At 42.5% G+C, this 9,953-nt stretch overlaps 1 non-coding gene across 1 annotated transcript; it reads right to left on the bottom strand.

The window, feature by feature from the left end:
- Positions 1–9,568: 9,568 nt before the first annotated feature.
- Positions 9,569–9,658, bottom strand: trnar-ucu (transfer RNA arginine (anticodon UCU)). The gene is given in 2 exon segments: positions 9,569–9,603; positions 9,622–9,658. It is a non-coding gene; the product is annotated as a tRNA-Arg (tRNA).
- Positions 9,659–9,953: the final 295 nt, after the last annotated feature.

Genomic DNA, 9,953 nt, shown 5'->3' with positions numbered 1-9,953 from the left:
TTGATTACAGATGCCATAGTAGTCTGTATAGGATGGTCAAAAGCAATGTGCTACTAGATTCAAAGGTAATGTGGAAAGGGGAGCTTGCGCTGAAGATCGGCTTCCATCATCCAACACATTACTGACTGGCTTGATACATTCTGATTAAAATCCCCTTCAATGCAAGTAAAAATGTCCTAGCAGAGCATGGCTTCAGTCCATTGACCTCTGGGTTATGGGCCCAGCACGCTTCCGCTGCGCCACTCAGCTGAATGCTTACAATGATGGGACTCGAAAGATAAAAATAAAAAAAATTGGACAACTGAGTAGTAGTAGTAGGTTTGAGATGGGCCGGTAATTATTTAGCACTGTGGCATCAAGACTGCTCTTCTTTAAGAGAGGCTTAATGACCGCAGTTTTAAGGCTCTTGGGAATATTCCAGATCCAAGCAACATGTTGACTTTTTGAGTGATTGGAGCCAACAGACTGCTCACCATTGACTTTAAAAATCTAGTAGGCAATGCATAAAGGCAGCATGTAGTGGAACTCAGACTTGTGGTGATCTCTTGGACAGTTTTGTCAGCCACAAATGCAAAATGGGTTAACTCCAGTTGTCTAGCTGGCTGCGTGCTTGTTATCTGCAAATTATGGTATTTTTAATGTTCTGAACTGAGTCTTGCAAAGAAGACTGCAAACTCATTGCACCTGGAGAAATACAGAAACCATCAGACAAAGTAACATTTACCACACTATAATTTGAAATGTTAACCCGCTTTGTCATTAGCAGGTCCAGAGTGTGCCCTTTGCCCTTGGTGGGGCCACTCAGGTGCTGAGTAAGACCAAAGCTTCTGAGGACAGCGCCAAGCTCTTTAGAAGAAGACAAGGTTGAGCGGGGCGTGAAGGAAGGAAGGAACAGTCACTCACGTACGGGAAACTCCTACCAAGCAGTGGCCAGCCTATAGCACACTGGAATTCTGTGGTAATTGAACCAAGTTTAGCAGTTCCTTTCATCAGTTAATAACACAAGCAGGCTTTCCTATTTACCAATGTAGATAACAGGGGTTACAACAGTGACTCTGGTGGGTCTCGAACTCACAGCCTTTGAATGCCTTTGCAACTTTTGTCTGATTCCCCTTTTTCACAAAAGCAAAACAGTCATCCGAAAACGGTCTACATCAATCATTCCTTACCATCAAACTGAGAAACAAGGAGTGAAAAGAGTGCATTTACTCTGTTTATTCAGGGATACTGTTCAATCTCTAATTGCAAAATAGCTCTTTCGGGTGATATGTTTTTCTGTACATGTAAACAACTGATTTGCTTGAAAGGCTATCATGAAGGCACTGCTGGGATTTACTAGACAGGCACTTTGACCAACTAAGCCACAGAGCCTCTAAAATGTTACCCCAACCTGTTTCAGGTAGATATTCAGCAAACAATGTTACCTCGTGGATTTTGCCTGCGATAGCTCTTCCAAAATAGCTTGTCGTCCCTGGGTGGGCTCAAACCACCAACCTCCCGGTCAACAGCCGAGCACACTGGCCAATTGCGCCACAGAGACATCCAGCCCAGTTGACAAAATATTTGCGACTCGACAAGCGGCAACATCTTTTTTTTTTTTTTTAAAGCGAGCCAGCAACATTCGAAAGTTCAGCCCCTGTCCAATCAACTGTGTTTAATGGAGAGCGAGGGCATCAATCTTTCTACCTTTGAGCTAAATCCCCTGTACCAATGTAGCTATAAAAAAACTGGAAGTCTTTCAATCAATCGACTCTCACCAATTTATTGCGCACTCAATATACTGCAGTTAATCTGGATATTGAGGAAAAATTGCAAGATAATGTTATTTGACATAATGCCGATGTATTTGCTTACTTTTTCAAGCACACTTGGCAATAAACCTCGTTCAGCAGTGCCTTTTATCAGAGAGTAAAGCGCGCAGACTTTTCATTGTAAAAAACAAAACTGTTCTCTCACCATTAGCGACTCTGGTGGGACTCCAACTCACAACCTTTGAAAGCCCTTGCAACTAATGCCTAGAAGTCCAATACGCTATCCATTGCGCCACAGAGTCCATACCTCCTTGCGTGATGCTCATTTCCACAAACGCAAAACACGGTTTTCATCCAAAATGGGTCTACGTCAGTCATTCCTTGCCAACAAACTGAGAATCAAAAAGTGAAAAGAGTGCAGTTAATCTGTGTGTGCAGGGATACTTTTCCATCTCTTATTCCAATTTGTAACAGCAGCGCATTTTCTGTCATTGTAAATAATTTGCACGCCTGAATGGACAACTGTAACCCTCTCCATAGCCCGGTATACATTATATCTCAACAGGAACATCCATCTCCGTGACAATAAAACAGCAGAACCTTGGCCCATCTTCAAAGGACTCTTAGCCGCACACCTCCGACACCTCGACATGGCAGCAGAGCACCGGTTCATCACCCACCTCGTCCCCCACAACACCCTGATCCACCTTATACCCTCTGGAAACCTGGACATCATCTTCTGACCTCGGCATCACCCCCCCCAACCACGGCATCAACCCCCAACACTGAAGAAAGTTTGGAGAATGATTGTGTGTTTGATTTTCTGTAATTTTTTGTCTCTTCTCCCCCTGCCCTCGTGTATCCCATTCCCTTGCACTTGTGTGTGATGTTTGTCTGTACAATTATGTAAATATATGTAAATACTTGTAAGATGTTTTTGATAATAAAAGATAAAAAAAATAAAATAATGGACAACTGAGTAGTAGTAGTAGGTTTGAGATGGGCCGGTAATTATTTAGCACTGTGGCATCAAGACTGCTCTTCTTTAAGAGAGGCTTAATGACCGCAGTTTTAAGGCTCTTGGGAATATTCCAGATCCAAGCAACATGTTGACTTTTTGAGTGATTGGAGCCAACAGACTGCTCACCGTAGACTTTAAAAATCTAGTAGGCAATGCATAAAGGCAGCATGTAGTGGAACTCAGACTTGTGGTGATCTCTTGGACAGTTTTGTCAGCCAAAAATGCAAAATGGGTTAACTCCAGTTGTCTAGCTGGCTGCGTGCTTGTTATCTGCAAATAATGGTATTTTTAATGTTCTGAACTGAGTCTTGCAAAGAAGACTGCAAACTCATTGCACCTGGAGAAATACAGAAACCAACGCAATTACATTACCATATTTAACCCTCCATGAATTCTTGCAGGATTGCTTCAATGATATCTGCAGACAGCATGTTTTATTAAGCATTGTAAGCTCAGGTTTGGCAAGACATACCCATACTGGAAGTTGGGAATGTCGACCAGGCTGCCTCGGCGAGAACTACAAATTCTAACCCCTAGACCATATGAGAAATTTAAAGATCAAGTGTAACAGATTGAATTGTAACATAAGCCTCATTGATGTTTGAGAGGTTAAGGAACAGTACATAGTTGGGTCACCAGCTTTTAAACAAGCATTTTTAATATCTAAATGTGCTTGGTTCTGCATGTAATGGAAAGAAGCACATATGTCGGGATTTGTATTTTGCTTTTGGTTCAGCCAAATAGAGCCACTTTGTGATTTTTAAAACAGTTTTTTTTTTTAAATGGGGTAAGAAGCACTATCAAGCAGCTCTGAGTTTGTGTTGTGCTCCTCCACATATTCTGGCCGAGTGTTCTAAGGAGTTAGATTTAAGTTCCAGTCCCTGTGAAGGGATGCTTTCAAGTACAACTGCTGCTACATTGCATGGAACAGCTAAAGGTTGATTACTACATATTGCATGCTGCATCCTAAATGGATGAGATTTTTCTATGCCTCTCTTGACACCCATCCAGTTTCATTTCACTTGTATCCATAGCGCTCTACCACTGAGCTACATCCCCTTGATTAAAGATGCCATAGTAGTCTGTATAGGATGGTCAAAAGCAATGTGCTACTAGATTCAAAGGTAATGTGGAAAGGGGAGCTTGCACTGAAGATCGGCTTCAGTCATCCAACACATTACTGACTAGCTTGATACATTCTGATTAAAATCCCCTTCAATGCAAGTAAAAATGTCCTAGCAGAGCATGGCTTCAGTCCATTGACCTCTGGGTCATGGGCCCAGCACGCTTCCGCTGCGCCACTCAGCTGAATGCTTACAATGATGGGACTCGAAAGATAAAAATAAAAAAAATTGGACAACTGAGTAGTAGTAGTAGGTTTGAGATGGGCCGGTAATTATTTAGCACTGTGGCATCAAGACTGCTCTTCTTTAAGAGAGGCTTAATGACCGCAGTTTTAAGGCTCTTGGGAATATTCCAGATCCAAGCAACATGTTGACTTTTTGAGTGATTGGAGCCAACACACTGCTCACCATCGACTTTAAAAATCTAGTAGGCAATGCATAAAGGCAGCATGTAGTGGAACTCAGACTTGTGGTGATCTCTTGGACAGTTTTGTCAGCCACAAATGCAAAATGGGTTAACTCCAGTTGTCTAGCTGGCTGCGTGCTTGTTATCTGCAAATAATGGTATTTTTAATGTTCTGAACTGAGTCTTGCAAAGAAGACTGCAAACTCATTGCACCTGGAGAAATACAGAAACCATCAGACAAAGTAACATTTACCACACTGTAATTTGAAATGTTAACCCGCTTTGTCATTAGCAGGTCCAGAGTGTGCCCTTTGCCCTTGGTGGGGCCACTCAGGTGCTGAGTAAGACCAAAGCTTCTGAGGACAGCGCCAAGCTCTTTAGAAGAAGACAAGGTTGAGCGGGGCGTGAAGGAAGGAAGGAACAGTCACTCACGTACGGGAAACTCCTACCAAGCAGTGGCCAGCCTATAGCACACTGGGATTCTGTGGTAATTGAACCAAGTTTAGCAGTTCCTTTCATCAGTTAATAACACAAGCAGGCTTTCCTATTTACCAATGTAGATAACAGGGGTTACAACAGTGACTCTGGTGGGTCTCGAACTCACAGCCTTTGAATGCCTTTGCAACTTTTGTCTGATTCCCCTTTTTCACAAAAGCAAAACAGTCATCCGAAAACGGTCTACATCAATCATTCCTTACCATCAAACTGAGAAACAAGGAGTGAAAAGAGTGCATTTACTCTGTTTATTCAGGGATACTGTTCAATCTCTAATTGCAAAATAGCTCTTTCGGGTGATATGTTTTTCTGTACATGTAAACAACTGATTTGCTTGAAAGGCTATCATGAAGGCACTGCTGGGATTTACTAGACAGGCACTTTGACCAACTAAGCCACAGCGCCTCTAAAATGTTACCCCAACCTGTTTCAGGTAGATATTCAGCAAACAATGTTACCTCGTGGATTTTGCCTGCGATAGCTCTTCCAAAATAGCTTGTCGTCCCTGGGTGGGCTCAAACCACCAACCTCCTGGTCACCAGCCGAGCGCACTGGCCAATTGCGCCACAGAGACATCCAGCCCAGTTGACAAAATATTTGCGACTCGACAAGCGAGCCAGCAACATTCGAAAGTTCAGCCCCTGTCCAATCAACTGTGTTTAATGGAGAGCGAGGGCATCAATCTTTCTACCTTTGAGCTAAATCCCCTGTACCAATGTAGCTATAAAAAAACTGGAAGTCTTTCAATCAATCGACTCTCACCAATTTATTGCGCACTCAATATACTGCAGTTAATCTGGATATTGAGGAAAAATTGCAAGATAATGTTATTTGACATAATGCCGATGTATTTGCTTACTTTTTCAAGCACACTTGGCAATAAACCTCGTTCAGCAGTGCCTTTTATCAGATAGTAAAGCGCGCAGACTTTTCATTGTAAAAAACAAAACTGTTCCCTCACCATTAGCGACTCTGGTGGGACTCCAAACCACAACCTTTGAAAGCCCTTGCAACTAATGCCTAGAAGTCCAATGCGCTATCCATTGCGCCACAGAGCCCATACATCCTTGCGTGATGCTCATTTCCACAAACGCAAAACACGGTTTTCATCCAAAATGGGTCTACGTCAGTCATTCCTTGCCAACAAACTGAGAATCAAAAAGTGAAAAGAGTGCAGTTAATCTGTGTGTGCAGGGATACTTTTCCATCTCTTATTCCAATTTGTAACAGCAGCGCATTTTCTGTCATTGTAGATAATTTGCACGCCTGAATGGACAACTGTAACCCTCTCCATTGCCCGGTATACATTATATCTCAACAGGAACATCCATCTCCGTGACAATAAAACAGCAGAACCTTGGCCCATCTTCAAAGGACTCTTAGCCGCACACCTCCGACACCTCGACATGGCAGCAGAGCACCGGTTCATCACCCACCTCGTCCCCCACAACACCCTGATCCACCTTATACCCTCTGGAATCCTGGACATCATCTTCTGACCCCGGCATCACCCCCCCCAACCACGGCATCAACCCCCATCACTGAAGAAAGTTTGGAGAATGATTGTGTGTTTGATTTTCTGTAATTTTGTTGTCTCTTCTCCCCCTGCCCTTGTGTATCCCATTCCCTTGCACTTGTATGAGATGTTTGTCTGTACAAGTATGTAAATATATGTAAATACTTGTAAGATGTTTTTGATAATAAAAGATAAAAAAAATAAAATAATGGACAACTGAGTAGTAGTAGTAGGTTTGAGATGGGCCGGTAATTATTTAGCACTGTGGCATCAAGACTGCTCTTCTTTAAGAGAGGCTTAATGACCACAGTTTTAAGGCTCTTGGGAATATTCCAGATCCAAGCAACATGTTGACTTTTTGAGTGATTGGAGCCAACAGACTGCTCACCGTAGACTTTAAAAATCTAGTAGGCAATGCATAAAGGCAGCATGTAGTGGAACTCAGACTTGTGGTGATCTCTTGGACAGTTTTGTCAGCCAAAAATGCAAAATGGGTTAACTCCAGTTGTCTAGCTGGCTGCGTGCTTGTTATCTGCAAATAATGGTATTTTTAATGTTCTGAACTGAGTCTTGCAAAGAAGACTGCAAACTCATTGCACCTGGAGAAATACAGAAACCAACGCAATTACATTACCATATTTAACCCTCCATGAATTCTTGCAGGATTGCTTCAATGATATCTGCAGACAGCATGTTTTATTAAGCATTGTAAGCTCAGGTTTGGCAAGACATACCCATACTGGAAGTTGGGAATGTCGACCAGGCTGCCTCGGCGAGAACTACAAATTCTAACCCCTAGACCATATGAGAAATTTAAAGATCAAGTGTAACAGATTGAATTGTAACATAAGCCTCATTGATGTTTGAGAGGTTAAGGAACAGTACATAGTTGGGTCACCAGCTTTTAAACAAGCATTTTTAATATCTAAATGTGCTTGGTTCTGCATGTAATGGAAAGAAGCACATATGTCGGGATTTGTATTTTGCTTTTGGTTCAGCCAAATAGAGCCACTTTGTGATTTTTAAAACAGTTTTTTTTTTTTAAATGGGGTAAGAAGCACTATCAAGCAGCTCTGAGTTTGTGTTGTGCTCCTCCACATATTCTGGCCGAGTGTTCTAAGGAGTTAGATTTAAGTTCCAGTCCCTGTGAAGGGATGCTTTCAAGTACAACTGCTGCTACATTGCATGGAACAGCTAAAGGTTGATTACTACATATTGCATGCTGCATCCTAAATGGATGAGATTTTTCTATGCCTCTCTTGACACCCATCCAGTTTCATTTCACTTGTATCCATAGCGCTCTACCACTGAGCTACATCCCCTTGATTAAAGATGCCATAGTAGTCTGTATAGGATGGTCAAAAGCAATGTGCTACTAGATTCAAAGGTAATGTGGAAAGGGGAGCTTGCACTGAAGATCGGCTTCAGTCATCCAACACATTACTGACTAGCTTGATACATTCTGATTAAAATCCCCTTCAATGCAAGTAAAAATGTCCTAGCAGAGCATGGCTTCAGTCCATTGACCTCTGGGTCATGGGCCCAGCACGCTTCCGCTGCGCCACTCAGCTGAATGCTTACAATGATGGGACTCGAAAGATAAAAATAAAAAAAATTGGACAACTGAGTAGTAGTAGTAGGTTTGAGATGGGCCGGTAATTATTTAGCACTGTGGCATCAAGACTGCTCTTCTTTAAGAGAGGCTTAATGACCGCAGTTTTAAGGCTCTTGGGAATATTCCAGATCCAAGCAACATGTTGACTTTTTGAGTGATTGGAGCCAACACACTGCTCACCATCGACTTTAAAAATCTAGTAGGCAATGCATAAAGGCAGCATGTAGTGGAACTCAGACTTGTGGTGATCTCTTGGACAGTTTTGTCAGCCACAAATGCAAAATGGGTTAACTCCAGTTGTCTAGCTGGCTGCGTGCTTGTTATCTGCAAATAATGGTATTTTTAATGTTCTGAACTGAGTCTTGCAAAGAAGACTGCAAACTCATTGCACCTGGAGAAATACAGAAACCATCAGACAAAGTAACATTTACCACACTGTAATTTGAAATGTTAACCCGCTTTGTCATTAGCAGGTCCAGAGTGTGCCCTTTGCCCTTGGTGGGGCCACTCAGGTGCTGAGTAAGACCAAAGCTTCTGAGGACAGCGCCAAGCTCTTTAGAAGAAGACAAGGTTGAGCGGGGCGTGAAGGAAGGAAGGAACAGTCACTCACGTACGGGAAACTCCTACCAAGCAGTGGCCAGCCTATAGCACACTGGGATTCTGTGGTAATTGAACCAAGTTTAGCAGTTCCTTTCATCAGTTAATAACACAAGCAGGCTTTCCTATTTACCAATGTAGATAACAGGGGTTACAACAGTGACTCTGGTGGGTCTCGAACTCACAGCCTTTGAATGCCTTTGCAACTTTTGTCTGATTCCCCTTTTTCACAAAAGCAAAACAGTCATCCGAAAACGGTCTACATCAATCATTCCTTACCATCAAACTGAGAAACAAGGAGTGAAAAGAGTGCATTTACTCTGTTTATTCAGGGATACTGTTCAATCTCTAATTGCAAAATAGCTCTTTCGGGTGATATGTTTTTCTGTACATGTAAACAACTGATTTGCTTGAAAGGCTATCATGAAGGCACTGCTGGGATTTACTAGACAGGCACTTTGACCAACTAAGCCACAGCGCCTCTAAAATGTTACCCCAACCTGTTTCAGGTAGATATTCAGCAAACAATGTTACCTCGTGGATTTTGCCTGCGATAGCTCTTCCAAAATAGCTTGTCGTCCCTGGGTGGGCTCAAACCACCAACCTCCTGGTCACCAGCCGAGCGCACTGGCCAATTGCGCCACAGAGACATCCAGCCCAGTTGTCAAAATATTTGCGACTCGACAAGCGAGCCAGCAACATTCGAAAGTTCAGCCCCTGTCCAATCAACTGTGTTTAATGGAGAGCGAGGGCATCAATCTTTCTACCTTTGAGCTAAATCCCCTGTACCAATGTAGCTATAAAAAAACTGGAAGTCTTTCAATCAATCGACTCTCACCAATTTATTGCGCACTCAATATACTGCAGTTAATCTGGATATTGAGGAAAAATTGCAAGATAATGTTATTTGACATAATGCCGATGTATTTGCTTACTTTTTCAAACACACTTGGCAATAAACCTCGTTCAGCAGTGCCTTTTATCAGATAGTAAAGCGCGCAGACTTTTCATTGTAAAAAACAAAACTGTTCTCTCACCATTATCGACTCTGGTGGGACTCCAACCCACAACTTTGAAAGCCCTTGCAACTAATGCCTAGAAGTCCAATGCGCTATCCATTGCGCCACAGAGTCCATACATCCTTGCGTGATGCTCATTTCCACAAACGCAAAACACGGTTTTCATCCAAAATGGGTCTACGTCAGTCATTCCTTGCCAACAAACTGAGAATCAAAAAGTGAAAAGAGTGCAGTTAATCTGTGTGTGCAGGGATACTTTTCCATCTCTTATTCCAATTTGTAACAGCAGCGCATTTTCTGTCATTGTAAATAATTTGCACGCCTGAATGGACAACAGTAACCCTCTCCATAGCCCGGTATACATTATATCTCAACAGGAACATCCATCTCCGTGACAATAAAACAGCAG

This window comes from Eucyclogobius newberryi, unplaced genomic scaffold, assembly GCF_026437365.1.
Source record: "Eucyclogobius newberryi isolate DKJ021-1_F unplaced genomic scaffold, fEucNew1.0.hap1 SCAF_41, whole genome shotgun sequence".
In the NCBI taxonomy this organism is placed as follows: Eukaryota; Metazoa; Chordata; class Actinopteri; order Gobiiformes; family Gobiidae; genus Eucyclogobius; species Eucyclogobius newberryi.
The sequence above is the reverse complement of the archived record's forward strand: the minus strand, read 5'-3'. Positions and strand labels throughout refer to the sequence as shown.